General features: G+C 43.7%; 1 pseudogene; it reads right to left on the reverse strand.

The window, feature by feature from the left end:
• Positions 1 to 486: 486 nt before the first annotated feature.
• LOC111179881 (small ribosomal subunit protein uS2 pseudogene) overlaps positions 487 to 18,856 on the reverse strand; it is a 43,095-nt pseudogene continuing 24,725 nt past the window's right edge.

The following is an 18,856-nucleotide window of genomic DNA, read 5'->3' on the forward strand; positions in this document are numbered from 1 at the left end:
TGTAGTCTATGGACAAGAAAGCAAATGTGCTCTGTGTAAAGGGGGACCTAAACACGCAGCCATGACCCATGGACCAAGTGCACTAACGCCCCAGTGGGGCCAGGCCCTGGCATCCGCGCTGGTCCACAGGCCTGGGTGGGCAGCTGACTCCCAGGCCCAGCGGCTCTCATTACCAGGGGAGCTGGGAGGCAGCGCGATGTCAGGTAGAGCTCAGATCTCAGAAGCAGGATGCTGCCAAGGCTTCAGTCAACCCTTCCTTTTCACTTGTTATCAGTGAAAAGGAGAGAGGCCGGGGCAGAGAACCTGATGGAGACACCAGTCAGAACACATGGCTCTGGGGCCTCTAGGTGTTCCCAAGGTGATTCCACTTGCCTGGGCTGTGCAAAGGATCACACTCAGGGCCAGTCATGGGCAGGGATGGACTGGCTAATAATACCTTCTGGGGACTGGAAGTTTCTTCTTTAATGTTGTTTTTAATCTGGGGAGTCATCATCAGTAATTCATTACCTGTTTATAAGAAACACTTGAATAACACCCTGCATACTGCGTTAAGCTAATTACTTGGACTAACGCCAGGTGGCATTATTTCCTAAGGGTGAACCAGCCTCTGGCACTCCTGGCCTGGGCTCAGACTCCGGGCTGTGGAGCAGACACAGGTGTGGAAGGAAGGCCTCGGCTTCTGGCCCACAGCCAGATCCACTCACCGCAAGTCACCAACAGTCTCCATGGTTGCTGCAGAAGGGGAAGGCCAAGTCTGGGCATAGAAGGACAGCACCATTAATCCATCTTAGTGATCAGGGTTTGAGTTAATTATACCTTTTTATTTTCTGCATTTCTAATGCTTTGACATCTGGGGGCCTTGCTGCCCCAGGAGAGACTTCCCCCCTCAGGGCTGGCTAATTCCTAGACATAGTAAAGACTCACAAGCGATGCTCTTCATATGCAAACCAACCAATCCCGAACCCATACCCCATCCTTCTCCTCTATCCAACTCTCACACTCTGGACCACTATCCATCTGCCCTAATCACCCCAGGGTCAGGTATGGGACAAGTAGAGACAGGCCCTACACCCCAGAACCTGCTGAAATTATTTAAACCAGAAATGCTTAAGCTTGCTTACCCTGCCTTACTTGTTCCCTCTCACAGGAAAATAAAGGCTCTGGCCCATGTTTTCCTTCCACTCTCCCTGCCTCCTCACTGACCCTGGTGCTTCTCTGTGCGGCCCTGCCTGGTGTAGTGTACCCCCTCCTCTTGGAATTGTCCTCTCAAAGGCAATTGTCCCCTGATCTGTTGGCCTTATCATACCTGAATAATAATAAAACCTACATTTTAAAACAGGGTTTCTATTGAAGCTGCTCATTTGTGAACCATATAAATGATTAGGCAGAGAGAAGGAATTAATATTTATTCTGTTTTTTATTATGTGGCAGGCATTGTAATAGTCATTTTTAATCTATTGTTTAATAGTATTTTCCTGGTAACACTGTAGTGTAGATTTTTTTTTTACAAAAACTCAAATAGTTTAAGTGCCATTTCCAAGGTCACAGAAGCTAAACCCAGGCTTTCTGGGTTTCAGCCAGGCTTTCCCATTGCACTGGTTGTAGATAATTAAGACAGATTTCTTCTTGCTGTTACTTTATTCCCTCTTCCCTTCTCTGTTTAATGATCACTGCTTACCCCATCCTCTACCACTTTTCTTTCCTTTTACTTTTCCATTTATTTATTTATTTATTAGCAACTGTTTATTTTCCATCAACCTATTCCTTCAGACCAGTCTGTGACCTCAGGTCGAGTAGCAGTGAACATGGGAGCTGGAGCAGTCCATTCACTCTGAAATCCCTTCTTGGTCACAGCCTTTTCAGCTGAGGCCTGCTCTTCCTTTTCAATCTCTTCAGGATCCCTGTAGAAGCAGAGATCAGGCATGGTCTCCGACGGGTGTTCACGGGAGGTGGTGCCACGCATGTGCAGAACTTCCCAGGCCAGCACCCAGCACATCAGACCCACTGAGTGGGCTCTCTTATTGCTACACAGGATGGCAATGTCCACATAGCACAGAGGAGAGTCTGTGTTACAGGGAGCGATGGTAGACAGGTTAACGTAAGACTCCTCTGTGAGAGGCTGGTGTCGGCCCCGGGATCAGTAACCACCGGAAGTCTTGGCTCCCCAAAGGCTGCCTGGATCTGGTTAGTGAAGGTTCCAGGAATGGAGCACCCACTATAGGAGTGGCTCTGATGGCAGCAGCAAGCTTCAGCACAACTCGCTGGCCAGACCATATGACACTGACATCAGCCAGGTTTTCAATGGCAACAATCGTGCAAGCTGCCAACAGAACCTTCTCCCAAGTTCTCTCCAGATTTATGATATAGATGCCATGTAGATTCCTTTTGTAGGTGTGCTGTTCCATTTGGAAGTCGAGGTTGGTGACACCTAGGTGGGTTCCTGCTGCAAGGAATTTGAGGACATCCTCCTCCTTTATTTGCAGGACATCAAGGGCTTCAGATATTGTGAAAGTTTCCCTTTAAGTTGTTATGGGAACGCAGAACAGCACAATATGGGTAGTTCAGAAAGGCCCTACCTTTCCCCTTAAACAAAAAAATTTCTTGGCAATGTTATTTGTGTGTGTGTTTCTTAACTAGGTGAAAATCTGAAAGACAAATCATAAATTCCAGGATATAATAAAATTTCTTCTTTTAACTACAAAAACTTTCAGTTCTGAACTTATAATTATTTTTACATTTTAAGTGCAATAATCCAATTTCAAATATGTACTTTGTTTTAAATGCTTTTTTTAAAACGCCAGGGCCAAGATAGAGGAAAAGCTCTGGATTTATCCTCCCATGTGAAATAACTATAAATTCAGACAAAATATATGAAACAACAGGATTCAAGAAATTGGATCAGGTAACAGAAGACAGTGATCCCTGAGATGCAGGACACCAACTAGGTCATCCCCATGGTGGCCCTAACTTTCTGCCTAAAGAGTTTTTAGGCTGTGGTATAAGGAGGGGGAACCAAGCAGAGCCTAGTGGGCCCCCTGCACTGAACAGGTAGAGCTAATAGGGTTTAAGGAGGCAAAGTAACAGAGATGAGAGAGCTGCAGGTAAGGAGAACTCTAGAAAAACACAGAGGCTCCCCTGAAGTACTCAGTTGAGTGCTGTTCAGTGTATGTGTGTGAGGAAAGAACACCCTGAAAGGATAAAAGGGGGCAATACCTAGAGTCACACAGTAAATAGTATCTGTTATGACCAGCCAGGCTGGCAAACCTCCCAGTCCATGAAGCACTGGGTAGTGTAATCAGACTGGTCCTGCCTCAGTAGTGGGGCAAAAACACCCTAGACTAAATGCTGCTCTGGTTGGGCCAAACGAAGCTTAAAAGCAAAACCTGAAAGCATCAAACTGTTTCCAAGTACTTTATGTTCCAAACAAAGGTCAAGAACATTTATGAAGTACACAAATATGCAGCATCCAGCAAAGCACAGTAACAGGGATCCTGTAAAAATGACCAAACGTATAAGGAAGTAGAAGAATGTGGCTTAAAAGGAGGAGGAAAATCTATCAATTGAAACACCAGAATTGACACAGATGATAGAATGAGTAAAACAAACAAACAAAAGCCCCTTTAAAACGGTAATTCAGAAAGCTAGGCGTGGTACAGCCACCGTGGAGAACAGCATGGAGGTTCCTTAAAAAAAAACCCAAAAATAGAGCTGCCATATGATGCAGCAATCCCGCTCCTGGGCATATATCCAGAGAAAACCATATTTTGAAAAGACACATGTACCCCAGTGTTCATTGCAGCACTATTTACAATAGCCAGGACATGGAAGCAACCTAAATGTCCATCGATGGAAGGATGGATAAAGAAGATGTGGTATACGTGTACATGGAATATTACTCAGCCATAAAAAAGAATGAAATAATGCCATTTTCAGCGACATGGATGGACCTAGAGATTATCATACTGAGTGAAGTAAGTCAGACAGAGACAAATACCATATGACATTGTTTATATGTGGAATTTAAAAAAATGGTACAAATGAACCTATTTATAAAACAGAAATGGAGTCACAGATGAAGAAAAACACGTACTGTTACCAAGGGGGGAAGGGGGGGAGGGATAAAGTGGGAGATTAAGATTGACATATACACATTACTATATATAAAATAGATAACTAATAAGGACCTACTGTATAGCCCAGGGACGTCTTCTCAATACTCTATAATGGCCTATATGGGAAAAGAATCTAAAAACGAGTGAATGTTTGTATAACTGATTCACTTTGCTCTACAACAGAAACTAACACAGTTTTGTAAATCAACTAATACTCCAATAAAAATTAATTTTAAACAAAGCTGGAGGAAAATTAAACATGATAACCAGAGAAATGGAAGATGAAGTCCAAGTTGAGCTTCTAGAGATGAAAACTATAATGTCTGAAATAAAAAATATACCAGGTAAGATTAGCAAAAGATTAGACATAGTAGGAACAAAGATCAGTGAATTTGAAAATATAGCAAAAGAAACTATCCCAGTTTGTTAACCTCTTCTTATGCAATGTGCAATCCGTTGTTAATCCCATCCAGTGTACTTCTTCATTTTGTAGTTTTCATCCTAAAAGTTTGATTTGTGTCTCTTTTATATTGTCCATGTTTTTACTTAAATTTGAAATGAAATAACTATTTTAATGTCCTTGTCAGCTAAATTTAACATCTGTATCAATTCTTTGTCATTTTCAAATGGCTGATTGATTTCTTCCCCCTCACTATGGTCATATTTTTATGCTTCTTTGGATGTCTAATAATTTTTTATTAGATACTAGACATTGTGATTTTTTTTGTTGACTGTTAGATAGTTTTGTATTCCTATAAATATTCCTGAGCTTTGCTCTGGGATGCAGCTAAGTTATTTGGAAGTCGTTTGATCCTTTTAGGTCCTCCTTTTAAGACCTGTTATGTGGGACCAGAGTCATGTTTACTGTAGGGCTAATTGCTTCCCAATACTGAGGAAGACATTTCTGAGTACTCTACCCAACACCCCATGGATTATGAGGTGGGAACAGGCACTATTCCTAGTTAGTGTGAGCACCAGGCACTTGTCTCTCTAATCCTTTTGAGTGGTTCTTTCCTCAGTCTCAATACTCTCCTCACGTTAATACACTCATCAGTATTCTGTAGAAGTCATTAAAGGGACTCTCTGAGAATCTCTGAGGTTCTCTCTCTGTGCAGCTCTCTCCTCTCTGGTACTCTCTACTGGAAACTCTAGCTACCTTAGTTTCTCTGGACATTCAGAGAAATGTCTCCTTATCTCATGCAGTCTTCTGGGCTTTTCCAGGTTTGCCTTTCCTAACCACAGTAGGATTTCTCCCAAGAGAGTAAGCCTGGGCAATCATAGGTCTCACATTGTTTGTTCCCCATCTATCAGGGATCACTGTCCTCTGTTGCCTAATGTGAAATGTCTCAAAACCACTGTTTTGTGAATTTTGTCCAGTTTAATAGTTTTAGGCAGGAGGGTAAATCTGGTCACTGTTATTCCATCTTATTTAAGAGTAGAACCCCTGGATGATTTACATGTAATTTAATTATTGACTTGGTTGGCTTTATATCTACTATGTTGCTCAGGGTTTTCTGTTTGTTCGATTTGTTCTTTTCCATTATTTTTCTTTTCTTGCTCTCATTGGTATTAATGATTTATTCGTGATTTCATTTTATACATTATTAATTCATTCATTACTTTTTAAAAAGACTTTTTTTAGAGCAGTTTTAGGTTCACAGGAGAATAAAGAGGAAGGTACAGAGATGTCCCATGTACTCCATGTATGTACACCATACATGCACAGCTTTCCCTGTTATCAACATCCCCCACCAGAGTGGTCCATTTGTTACAGTTGATGAATCTACAATGACACATCATAATTACCCAAAGTCCATAGTTTACCTTAGGGTTCACTTGGTGTTGTAAATTTCATGGGTTTAGACAAGTGTATAATGACATGTAACAATATCATAGAGTATTTTCACTGCCTTAACAATGCTTGGTGCACTGTGTATTCATCCTTCCCCCTCCCCAACCTTGACATCCACTGCTCATTTTTCTGTCTATATTTTTGCCTTTTCCAGAATGTCCTGTAGTTGGAATCATACAGATATAACCTTTTCAGATTGGCCTATTTCACTTAGTAATATGCATTTAAGGTTCCTACAGGTCTTTTCATGCTTGATAGCTCATTTCTTATTAGTGTGGAATAATTTTCCATTGTTTGGATGTACCACAGTTTATTTATCCATTCACCTACTGGAGAACATCTTGGTTGCTTCCAAGTTTTGGCAATTATGAATAACGCTGCTATAAACATCTGTGTTCAGGTTTTCGTGTGGATGTAAGTTTTTAACTCCTTTGGGTAAATATCTAGGAGCACAATTACTGGATCATATGGTAAGAGTATGTTTAGTTTTGTAAGGAACCGCCAAACTGTCTTCCAAAGTGGCTGTATCATTTTCCATTCCCATGAGCAATGTAGGAGAGTTCCTGTTGCTGCACAACCTCACCAGCATTTGGTGTTGTCAGTGTTCTGGATTTTGGCCATTCTTATAGGTGCACGGTGGTATCTCGTTTCAATTTGCATTTCCTTGATGATATATGAGGTAGAGCATCTTCTCATACACTATTTGCCATCTGTATGGCAGTGCTGAAATGTCTTTTAAGGTCTTTGGCCAATTTTCTAACCAGGTTTTTGTTTTCTTATTGTTGACTTTTACTAGTTCTTTGTATATTTTAACAGTGCTTTATCAGATATGTCTTTTGCAAATATTTCCCTCCAGTCTGTGGCTTGTCTTTTCATTCTCTTGACATTATCTTTCACAGAGCAGAAGTTTTTTTTTTTTTTCAGAGCAGAAGTTTTAAATTTTAATGAAGTCCAGATTTTCAATGATTTCTTTCTTGAATTGTGCCTTTGTTGTTGTGTCTAAGTCATCACCATACCCAAGATCATCTAGGTTTTCACCTATGTTACCTTCTAGGAGTTTATAGTTTTATGTTTTACATTTAGGTCTTTAATCCATTTGAGTTAATTTTTGTGAAGGGTGGTCTGTGTCTAGATTCATCTTTTTTGCATGTGGATGTCCAGTTGTTTCAGCACCATTTGTTGAAGAGACTGTTTTTGCTCCAATATATTGCCTTTGATCCTTTGTTAAAGATCAGTTGACTCTATTCATACAGGTCTACTTCAGGGCTCCCTATTCTGTTCTGTTGATCTATATTTTTCCCAGTCATGCTGTTTTCTTGACATCAGTGTAGAATTCTGGACCCAAGATCTTTCTTGCTGTCCCTGGGGGTAGAGGATTTTTACTTCTACTCTTCCTCTAGCAGTGATGGTTCTTTGCCTATTTCCTGGGGGAGAGTTTCCTACCTTGTCCCAAAAAAGGTGGATTTTACTCCTCCTCTTCTCTCAGAAGCCGTGTATCTATAAGGTGCACTCTCTCTCCCTCAACAGCTTAGGGCTTTCGCTTCATAGGAGAAAAGGGTCCAGGGAAGCAACAGGGCTTTGTGCCTGTCCCACTCAGCCATCATTACCTTCTTCCCTCCTGTGTCAGAGGAGGCTCTCGTCAATCTGCTCCCCTGCGCCCAGTCTTTCTTGTGAGCACCCAGTAGAGGTTCATGAAGAAGAGCTTACAAGTGAAGCAAGCTCTCCTGGTGCCTAGTGCCCCCACTATTCCAAACTGACATGCTGACGCACTCTTGGCCTCCAAGAATTTGTTAAGCTTTTTTTTTTTTTTTTTTTTTGCGGTACGCGGGCCTCTCACTGTTGTGGCCTCTCCCGTTGCGGAGCACAGGCTCCGGACGTGCAGGCTCAGTGGCCATGGCTCACGGGCCCAGCCGCTCCGCGGCATGTGGGATCTTCCCGGACCGCGGCACGAACCCGTGTCCCCTGCATCGGCAGGCGGACTCCCAACCACTGCGCCACCAGCGAAGCCCTTGTTAAGCTTTTAGTTTACTTTTTACTTGTTTGTTTAGCAGCCTCATCTTTCTCCCAGGCTCTGCCAAAAGAGAGATACTGTGTGTGTCCCACCTTGCCTTTGAGGGTCTTGTTCCTCCTTGGAATCTGGTTAACTTAGTTGCCTTGTGAACTCAGATCACTCATGGGCTCTATAAAAGTTATAATTTTATGGCTTATCTAGCTTTTACTCATTGTTAGGATGGGAATAACATTCTTTCCAGCTCTCTTCATCCTGCGAGAAAGCCTCATTCTTTTAGCATCAAATTCGCTCTTTTTTAAAAAAAATTTGTTTAATCTTTTAAAATTATTATTATTATTATTATTTTTTGGCTGTGTTGGGTCTTCCTTGCTGCACGCGGGATTTCTCTAGTTGCAGCGAACGAGGGCTACTTTTCATTGTGGTACGTGGGCTTCTCATTGCGGTGGCTTCTCTTGTTGCAGAGCCTGGGCTCTAGGCACGCGGGCTTCAGTAGTTGTGGCTCACAGGCTCTAGAGCGCAGGCTCAGTAGTTGTGGCGCACGGGCTTAGCTGCTCCATGGCATGTGGGATCTTCCCGGACCAGGGATCGAACCTGTGTCCCCTGCATTGGCAGGTGGATTCTTAACCACCGCGCCGCCAGGGAAGTCCCCGAATTCACTCTTTTTCTTAATGGCCAGAAGAGGTTAGTCTCCCATTTCACACAGAGGAAACTGAGATCTTGGAGAGGTTATCCTCCTCGACTGGTAGGTGATGATGGTGGGACTCCTCAGCTACCAGAAATCTGTGAGGTCTTCATTGGGATGGAGGGACAGGATGAGACAGCAGAAAGCTTGGGCACCCTGGGAGGTGAGAGAGCATGGGGAATAGAGGCTGTCCAAGGGGTGAGGGTCCAAATATTCACACTTCTGTCAGAGGCAAGAATCTAGCTATCAACCAAACCAAAAAGCCTGACTGGGTGGCTTTCTGAAACATCACTGGCCAGGAATTGACCCACCCAGGGTAGGGGAGGAGGATTGTGGAGGACGGTGATAATGCATCCACCACACCTCTGCTTTACACTCAGGATCCAGGACGATGCCTCACACCCCCTCCACTGCCTGACCCCCTGACCTTCACAGCTGTGCTCTCCGCCACTCCCAGCCTACTCCATGCTCCTCCACGATGCAGACACACTAGCCTACTTGCTGTTTTTCAAACACACTCCTCCCTTTCCTGACATTATTGACTTCTTCAAGGTGTTGCCTGAACCTGTAATGCCCTGTCTGACTCTCACAAAATGCCCTCAGGTCTGCCTTCCAAAGCTGAAGATAGGGGGGAACAACTCTGTATGTATATGTGTGTGTGTGTCCGTCCAAGAGAGTGATGAGGGCAAGAGTGTGCATTGTGTATGTGAAATGAAAGTAAGGCTCTGGGTGTGACTGGCAGGAGGAGGGCACCCCAGCAAAGGTGAGGGATGGTTCAGAGGGCACTCAGAGGGGAGCAGAGACAGGCAAACATGGGCTTGCTCATTTTATCACAATTCTAGAGCAGCCCTGGAGAGATGCATCTCATCCATCAGTGCTAATGTTTTGGTAAGACGTAAGTGTCTAGCTACAAATGAGACAGAGTTAGCGCAGCAGGGTAACGATGACAGCTCTTGCTGGGGATGCTCTTCCAAGCCAGCTGCATGAAAAGGGACCCAGTGAGGTTGCCCCTGCTACAGACAGAGGCGCAGACAGGGTAGGCACACCTAGGTGAATGGCTTGAGGGGTCGCGGAAGGTCTAATGCTAGAGTGGATGAAATCCCACGATTAGGGATTCAATACTTTACCATGTCCTCCATACCATGTCTTTTAAAATGCAAATCTAAGAAGGGTGATATGTTTAATTCCTTTGGTTTGGTTTTATGTGAACAGCATGGGTTTTGAATCCATTAGAACTGAGTTCAAATCCTCACCCTACCAATTACCAGCGATGAGCGCTACGAACCTTTTGTTTTTAGTCTTTAAGCCTTCTGAGCATTCATTCCCTCGTCTGTAAAATGAGGACAATGATTACCCGCTTACAGGTATGTGGGGATGAAGTGAGACGGTGAACATAAAATGCCTCACACAGCGTATCCCACAAGAGTCACCCATTCACCCATTCGTTCACCAAATATTTATTGAGCACCTACTAAGTGCCAGGCACCCCCTCTACATGCTGGGCATTCAACAGTGAACAGGGCAAATTCCCCACCATCATGGAGCTCGTATTGTAGAACAAGGTGATAAAAAAGTAAATAAACGGGGAAATATAAAGTATGTCAGATAGTAAGTGCTCCAGGGAACAACAGAGCAAGGGGGTAGGGAGTATGGGGAAGGGGCATCATTCCAGTTTTATATGGGGTGTTCAAATGCCTCTTCCTTGAAGTGATATTTGAGCAGGGCCTGAAGGAAGTGAGGGTGTGAGTGCCAAAGATATGGGGAGAGAGTTGGTAGAGGAACAAAGAGTGAACAAAGGTCTGGATCCTGTGGCAGGCTGAGCAAGTGTGAGGGATGAGGGAGGGCAAGGAGGCCAGGGTGGCCTGAGCAGAGTGTGGACAGGAGCCATGGGAGAGGAAGAGGGGCCGAGGGTGTTATATGTCCTGTAGGACTTGTGGGCCCACGAGAACCACAGCTTTTACCCTGAGATGGAGCCGTGGGAGGGTCATAAGAGAGGGGTGGCCCATGTTCACCTGGGGTGCTGTGTGGAGTGTAGACTGCAGGAAGGGGAGAGGTGTAGACACTGGGAGACCGTTCAGGGAGCCATGGTGATGTAAGGAAATGTTGTCTAGGACCTTGGTCCAACTGTGTGGCTGGTGAGAAGAGATCAGATCCTGTATAGAAAGTGGAGGCCACAGGATGTGCTGGTGAATGGAATGTGGTATAAGAGGGACAGCAAGGGGGACTACAAGGTGTTTGACTTGAGCGACTGGAAGGACAGACGTGCCAGTTACTGAAATGAGGAAATTGAAGGCAGTGGGCTACAAGTTGGTTTTGGACGTGTTTGTTGGACACCCAAGAGGAGCTGTCAGCAGACAGATGGATGCATGAGTCTGGCATGCAGAGAAGAGGTTAAGGCTGGAGGGAGCAGTGGACAGAGGGAGGTAGGGCAGTGTCTGGGGACCGTCCCTTCTTTCTCCCCATGTAGGTATGTCTGTAGGGGGGCATAAAGAAGGCACTGGAAGGAGGGCGGGGCTCTGACAGTTCACACCTAGGCCCCACCCCTTCCTAGTATGTGTTTTTTCAGATGATTGTCTGCTTTGAGCTCATTTGTTTGTCCGTGGAGGAGGAGTTGGACCAGATCATCTTAAGGTCTGACACATCATGGCTCTGTGCGTGTCTCATGGAGATTCAGACTCACTTAGAAGAGGTAACACAGCAAACCATCCATAACCTGTGTGGGTCCATCTATCAGTTATCTACCTGGGAAGCAGAGGAAAGATCCTGAGGGTTAGAACCCACAGAGGCAGGTGCTAAGGGCGGGGGTGAGAGCCCATCTGGAAGGATGTGGGTGCTACTCTTCAGAGTAGAAGGGGCAAAAGATGGGTTTTGCATTGCTGCCCAGAGCAAGAAAGAGTGGACTGCCCACCCCTGCTCTCCAGGAGCCTGGCCATCCCCGCTGCTGAGTGGCCTGTTCATTTTGCAGCTCAAACCTGAAAGCTCCATTTTCCTAAGAGAATTGACTGCCTTTCCTAAAGGAGGCCGTTTCCCTGCCTGAAAGCACTTAGCACACTGCAGCTGCACAATTCGGTACAGGCTTCCAGTTCTACAACTAACTGAAGGAAACAGTTCTTTGGCCTGAAACCCGCCAGTCTGTGATTGGTGACCCCTCAGAGAGTGTCCTAATGAGGCAGAAACTTCACTTGCTAAGAGATAAATTAAACCGTGCCGTTAGTATTTCAAGTTATCAAAAGGGGGGCACTTATGGAATAAATTATCATGCAATACAAAACAAAAGCAGGGCTTCCCTGGTGGCGCAGTGGTTGAGAGTCTGCCTGCCGATGCAGGGGACGCGGGTTCGTGCCCTGGTCCGGCAAGATCCCACATGCCGTGGAGTGGCTGAGCCTGCGCGTCCGGAGCCTGTGCTCCGCAACGGGAGAGGCCACAACAGTGAGAGGCCCGTGTACCGCAAAAAACAAACAAACAAAAAAACAAAAGCAGTCAAGTCAAATTAAGCAAGAATATAAATTAAGCCATGAGTACAGAGCATGCTGGGATTTAAGTAAAAATGGTTGAGAATTACAACCAAAAAGTGGCTCCTTGCCAGGGTCATGTTGGTCAGAGGTGATGCCCATGGTCAGAGGGTCGACAGAGTCCTAGGTCCACGCCATTCACAGCGGGGAATCGGATGCCACCTCCATTGGTCCAAGGAAAGCAGAGACAAGGATGATAGAGGGCGCTCAAACTCTGGTGTGGAAGACTCACCTTTCAAGCTGAAGGGGAGATATGTCCATCCCCAGAGATTCAGTATGTCTGGGATGTGGCCTGGGATTCTGTATCTTAACAAACACCTCAAATGAGTCTGCTTCAAGTGATCCTGTGCCACCCTTGAAGAAGCACTGGTATAGGAGGGGAAGGTCCCACCCAAGGAGGCTGGGGACTAGGGGAGGGTTTCAGTGTTTTAGTAGTGAGTTTTGCTGGCAGTGGAGATGGAAGCCTGGCCCTGGACATACCAGCAAGGCAGCAGTAGGATCAATTGCTAATTGAACCTGTTTGGGCTCATCCCTGGTGGCCAAGTATTGCGTCCATGTAGACAAGACCTACTCTTAGCCCCCAGATGACAGGCAGGGGAGTGGAGAAACTAGGAAGGCCGGTGGAAGATGTCTGTGACTCCACCTGGGATGAATAGGGAAGGGAGAAGAGGACCATTGGCAAACTCTATGATATGCCAACAAACTTTATGAGGGGCGTGTATATCTATTTGTGTTTCAACCATGGCTGACTTTGACAGGAAAGGACTTTGTTCCCCAAAGATTCATAAACAGGAGTGTTACCACTGGTACTCCCTGGCTGAGTATAGGAGGACTTGTTTGTACACAGTTAAATTTTACAGAGAAGAAAGCCCGTCACAGAAGCTTCCTTGTTGATCTAAAATGGGAGAATGCATTCTCAAGGGGTGGGCTTGCATGGCATTTCCCTGCCTCCTGGTGTGGAGGAGAGGGTAGGCTCTCCCATGAGGATGTATAAACTCGCCAGCCTGTGGTTATGGATGAGGCCCCATTAGCTGGAGTGACCACCCCATGTAGGCTCATCACCTCCACCTATGCCAACACAGTACTCTAGAAAAAGTACTAAAGTACTAGAGTACCTGGGCGATGAGACAGGTAAGCAAGTAATAGAGAAAGAGGGTGCAGACGCATCTCAAACCAGGCAGTAAAATTAGTCAACTTTTCAACCTGCAGCTGGAATAGAATCATTCAGCTGAGATCATAATTTTGTTTCCTGAGGTAGCAATTTATAACCCTAGACAGGTATAAAATAACTATAGAGATAATGAAACACTGGATGCAGAATTCTTTCCAGTGGGTTATATTGTATGGGATTTGTAACAAGTCTTGAAATCATTCTACTGCTTTATATATGCTTTGTCTGCTTTTCTGTTTTTATGATGTTGGAAATGGGTAAGACAATCTGACACACCACATTTGCAAGACTGATTTATTAATTTGCAGTTCTCATAATTGCTGAGAATAATTTTTCTCTTGTTAAGTCTGCCACGACAGGAGTTTCAATTACCTGGAAGAATCCAATATATCGAATTTGTGATTGTACTTTCAAATGTCTGAGGAAGTGTGATTAATTAAAAAATAAATGAAGTAAATGTTTAAGAAGGATTTAATCTGTTAAACTTAAGTTAATTGACATTAATCAAAGAGCCAGTAGAAACAATTTTTATACTTCTTTTTCATTGCTGGATTTGTACAGACGAAACTGATTTGTAGGTTGAGCTCGAAGGTTTAAGATAAACTAGGCTTTAAGAATTAAAACTTTGATATATTGCATATTAGATTTTGAAAAAAAAACCCACAATGAACTGTAATTAGTGTTTTCAAGGTACAGAAGTCTCCTTTCTCCATATGAAGAAAAGAAAAGAAAAAAATTATAGCCACATTCTCATCAGCTCCCTGCAGGATTGCTCCAGGTCTTGCTCCAAATTGGTTGTTATTCCTCTTATTAATTTCTGCCAACCTTACGAGTCAAAAATGATATTTCATTATTGCTTTAATTTACATTTCTATGACTACAGAGAGGCTGAACATCTTTTCATCTTGAATTGGACATTTATGGTGGTGTCAGAATTTCTGCTGAAGCCTGAAAGCTAAAAACAGTACGTGATACCGTGTGTGGGAATGTAAACTGGTACAGTCACTGTGGAAAACAGTATGGAGGGTCTTCAAAAAATTAAAAATAGAAATACCATATGATCCAGCAATTCCACTTTGGGAAATGTATTCAAAGAAAATGAAAACACTAACTGGAAATGATATATGTGCCCCCAAGTTCATTGCATCATTATTTACAACATCCAAGTTATGGAAACAACCTAAGTGTCCATCACTGGATGAATGGATATATAAAATATATATTATATAAATTAATATATTTTTATGTATATTAATATGTATTATATTATTTAGCCATAAAAGAGAATGAAATATTGCCATTTGCGACACCGTGGGTGGAACTTGAAGGCATTATGCTAAGTGAAATAAGTCAGACAAAGACAAATACTACATGATCTCACTTATATGTGGAATCCCCGTCCCCCACCCCCCCAAAAAAACCCCAAAGCTCATAAATACAGAACAGATCGGTGGGCTGGGCAAAAAGAGTGAAGAAAGTCAAAAGGTACAAACTTGCAGTTATAAAGTAGATAAGTGATGGGGAGGTAATGTACAGCATGGCTACTATAGTTAATAATACTGTATTGCATATTTGACAGTTGCTAAGAGTAAATCTTAAAAGTTCGCATCACAAGAAAAACATTCTCTAACTATGTATGGCAAAGTCCTAGGACCCACCATTGTGCTCACTCACTAATTGGATGCTGCCCCAGAAGGACACAGCTCATTCCAAAGCCAAGGCCAATCCTGTGGGCACTGCCGCGGGAGGCTGCCCTCCTTTCAACTAAATGGCAAATTCTTTTTTTGAGGGGAGATCCAAACAGCACACCTCCATGGTTGCCACGTCAACCAGTGGGATTAAATTACATTTAACTAGTGATGAAATACCCCCTCCTTCTATCCCTAGGGCAGACAATGCTGTATTCTACAGGGCTCCACAGAGGGCCTCCAGCAAGATTGAGCCCTAGTTGCCTACAGCAGTAACCAGCTTGATGGTGCACCCTTGGCTTGATTTACCCTCCTTCCTTTGACTCTTTCCCTAGTCCCTCACATCTGTTCCCCGCGATCACTTCTCAGGTGATCTGCGTACAAGCCCTGGTCTCAAACTCTGCTGTGGTGGGAACCCAGGCTGAGAGGCTGGCTTACTGCGTCTCTTAGTTCAACAGTGCCCTCTTCTGTTGGTACAATGGAGTTCAGGTTCTTTGATGAAGGGTGGTGTGTGTGCCATCATTAGTGGCATGCTTCTGATTCTGTGATACTCTCTGTTTCTAAGGACACTTAAATTCAAATGTTTCTTCCTCCCTTCCTTTCACTATCAAGCCTCTAAGGGATACCTCCTCCTTCCAAATTACCCCCCCCCACCCCGTCCCCTAAAGTGCTTAAGGCTCACATACTTTCTCTGCTGTTGTCATGCTATTACTGTTCTCCTTTTCTATTTCATAAGGCATCATTATTACTCTACTAGATAGTCAATATTACTTAGATTTACTTACATCTTTACTATTTTATTTTCTCATTATTCTTTCCCACATATCAGGTATTTCTTCTGGAATAATTTTTCTTCTTTCTAAAGAATCTTCTGGATTTGTTTTTAGTGATGGTCTTTGGTGGTCAACTCCTTCAGTTTTTGTTTGCCTCAAAATTAATTTAGTTAACCTTTGTATTTGAAAAATATTTTTTATTGTTGTATAATTCTAGTTATTTTTTCTCTCAGCAAATTAAAGATATAATTCCACTATATTCTGTTGTTCATTATTGTCTTTGAGCAGACACTTATCTGTTTAATTGTCAATTTTAGAGCCAATTTCTCTTTCCTCCGCTTCAAAGATTTTTTTATCTGCTGTCCTGTAGTCTTTACATGGATTTACTTATTTATTTATTGGCCATGCCGCACAGCATGTGGGATCTTAGTTCCCCAACCAGGGGTCGAACCCGCACTCCCTGCAGTGGAGGCACTGAGTCTTAACCACTGGACCACCAGGGAAGTCCCTGGATTTATTTATAAAATTTATTTTATTTAATAAACATTTAGCCCTTTACTAGGCGTTAGACATTTCTAAGCTCCTTGAATATCAAGGATATCAAGGAATATCCTTTAAGTCTCAAAACAACCTTATGAGGTAGGTATTATTAAATGTCTTTTCATATGAGTAGATTGAGGCCCGGAGAGGTTAGGTAACTTCCCTAAGTTTACACAGCTAGTAAATGGTAGAGCCATGATTTCAACCAATGTAGCCTGAGGGGTGAGGAAGAAGACAGTCTAAAGGAGAATTCAAGTTTTCTGGTATGGTTTGGGAATATGGTGGTGCCTAAAAGATCTAAAAGAAGGAAAAAGTGTTGTGATGATTAATTTTTTTTTTTTGCGGTACGCAGGCCTCTCACTGTTGTGGCCTCTCCTGTTGCGGAGCACTGGCTCCGGATGCGCTGGCTCAGCGGCCATGGCTCACGGGCCCAGCCGCTCTGCGGCACGTGGGATCTTCCCGGACCGGGGCACGAACCCGTGTCCCCTGCATCGGCAGGCGGACTCTCAATCACTGCGCCACCAGGGAAGCCCTGATGATTAATTTTATATATCAACTCTACTGGGTCATAGGGTGCTCAGCTATTTGGTCAAACATTACTCCGAAAGCCAAAATCTGTATTAGTTCTCCAGAGAAACAGAAGCAATAGGAGATATTTATATCTATTTACTATTTATCCATCTATCTATCCCCGTCCCACACACACTCATTTTTTTTTTTTTTTTTAATTGTAAGGGATAAGCTCACGTGATTATGGAGGCTGAGAAGGCCCGGATCTGCAGTTGTCAAGCTGGAGCCCCAGGAGAGCTAATGGTGTAGCTCCTGTGTGAAGGCCGGCAGTCTTAAAACCCAGGAAGAGCTGCTGTTTCAGTTTGAGTCCGAAGGCAGGAAAACACTGATGTCCCAGTTTGAAGGCAGTGAGGCAGGAGGAAGTGCAGCGATGGGCACGTGCTTGTGGAATTCACCGGTCTTGCTGTGTTCACCAGCACCCTGAAGCAGATGGCTCGATTCAACAGTGGAATGGCCTCTTGAAGACTCAATTATCGTGCCAGTTAGGTGGCGATATGTTGCAGGACTGGGGCATGGTTCTCCAGAAAGCTACATAGGCTCCGAATCAGCACCCAGTATATGATGCCCTTCCTTGCATCGCCCAGATTCACAGGTCCAGGCATCAAGGGGTGGGAATGGGAGTGTCACCCCTCACGATGACTCCTAGTGACCCACTAGCAAAATTTTTGCTTCCTGTTCCCATGACCTTATGCTCTGCTGGCATAGAGGTCTTCGTTCCAGAGGGAGGAATGCTTGCCCCAGAAGATACAACAATGATTCCATTAAACTGAGAGTTAAGACTTCCGCTCGGTCACTTTGAGCTCCTCATGCCTCTGAATCAACAGGCAGAGAAGGGAGTTACTGTGCTGACTTATGTGACTGAGCCCGACTATCAAAGAGAAATTGGACTGCGACTCCACAATGGCGGTAAAGAGGAATATGTCGGGACTATGGGAGATTCCTTAGGGTGTTTTAAAATATTACCATGCCCTGTGATTAAGATCAATGGAAAAACGACAGCTACCCAATCCAGGCAGGACAATGAACGGCTCAGACCCTTCAGGAATGAAAGTTTGGGTCACCCTACCGTGAAGCAAAAGGAAGATGGGATGAGTGAATGAGTAGTGGAAGAAGATATATATTATATATATTATAATTTGTATTATTATATACAATATCTATATATAAGATACATAATACATATATTAAATATTTTTGTTTTCTTCCCTGTCTTATTCCTTTATCATGAAGCATAACATGTATTGACTTTATATGATAATATTTAAGTATTGTTAATTTAACATCATAGTATTTAAGCTACAAGATATCAAGAAGAAGAGTAAATGTCACTCAAGGACTTTACTTCCTCTTTTGGGGGAGGAGCTAGTGCATTTTTCAGTTGTACATAGGACAGTTGTCTCGTGTGAGGTGGAATTATGACCCTCTTATTGTCTTTATTTGGAAATTACATATGGTTTAAGATGACGTGATAGGTGCCAGGTTGACAAGGGTGGCTTTGTGATGCTTACTTAATTTTACGTGTCAACTTGACAGGGCCATGGGGTGCCCAGATATTTGGCCAAACGTTATCCTGGTGTTTCTGTGAAGATGTTTTTGAAGGAGCTTAACATTTAAACTGATAGATGGAGTAAAGCGGATTGCCCTCCATACCGTGGGTGGGCCTCTTTCAATCAGTTGAAGGCCTGAATAGCACAAAAAAAGACTGACCCTCCCCTGAATAAGAGGGAGTTGAGGATGAGGTACAGAGATTCAGAGATGACCACGGTGAATCTGTGTGTCTATTTCTAGTCATAGTTATGAAGCCACCAGTCAAAAACACAAGCCTGAAACTCAGGAGCTTTTGCTGAAGATACAGACTTAGGAGTGGTCAGCACAGTTCTTAGAACAATGTCAGTGTACATAATTATCCACGCAAAGCAGGACACTTAGAAGATACAGTTCTTCA

Source organism: Delphinapterus leucas, chromosome 1 (genome assembly GCF_059928025.1).
Source record: "Delphinapterus leucas isolate spDelLeu-1000000601 "Yukka" chromosome 1, BTC_Dleu_Yukka2, whole genome shotgun sequence".
NCBI classification, from domain to species: Eukaryota; Metazoa; Chordata; class Mammalia; order Artiodactyla; family Monodontidae; genus Delphinapterus; species Delphinapterus leucas.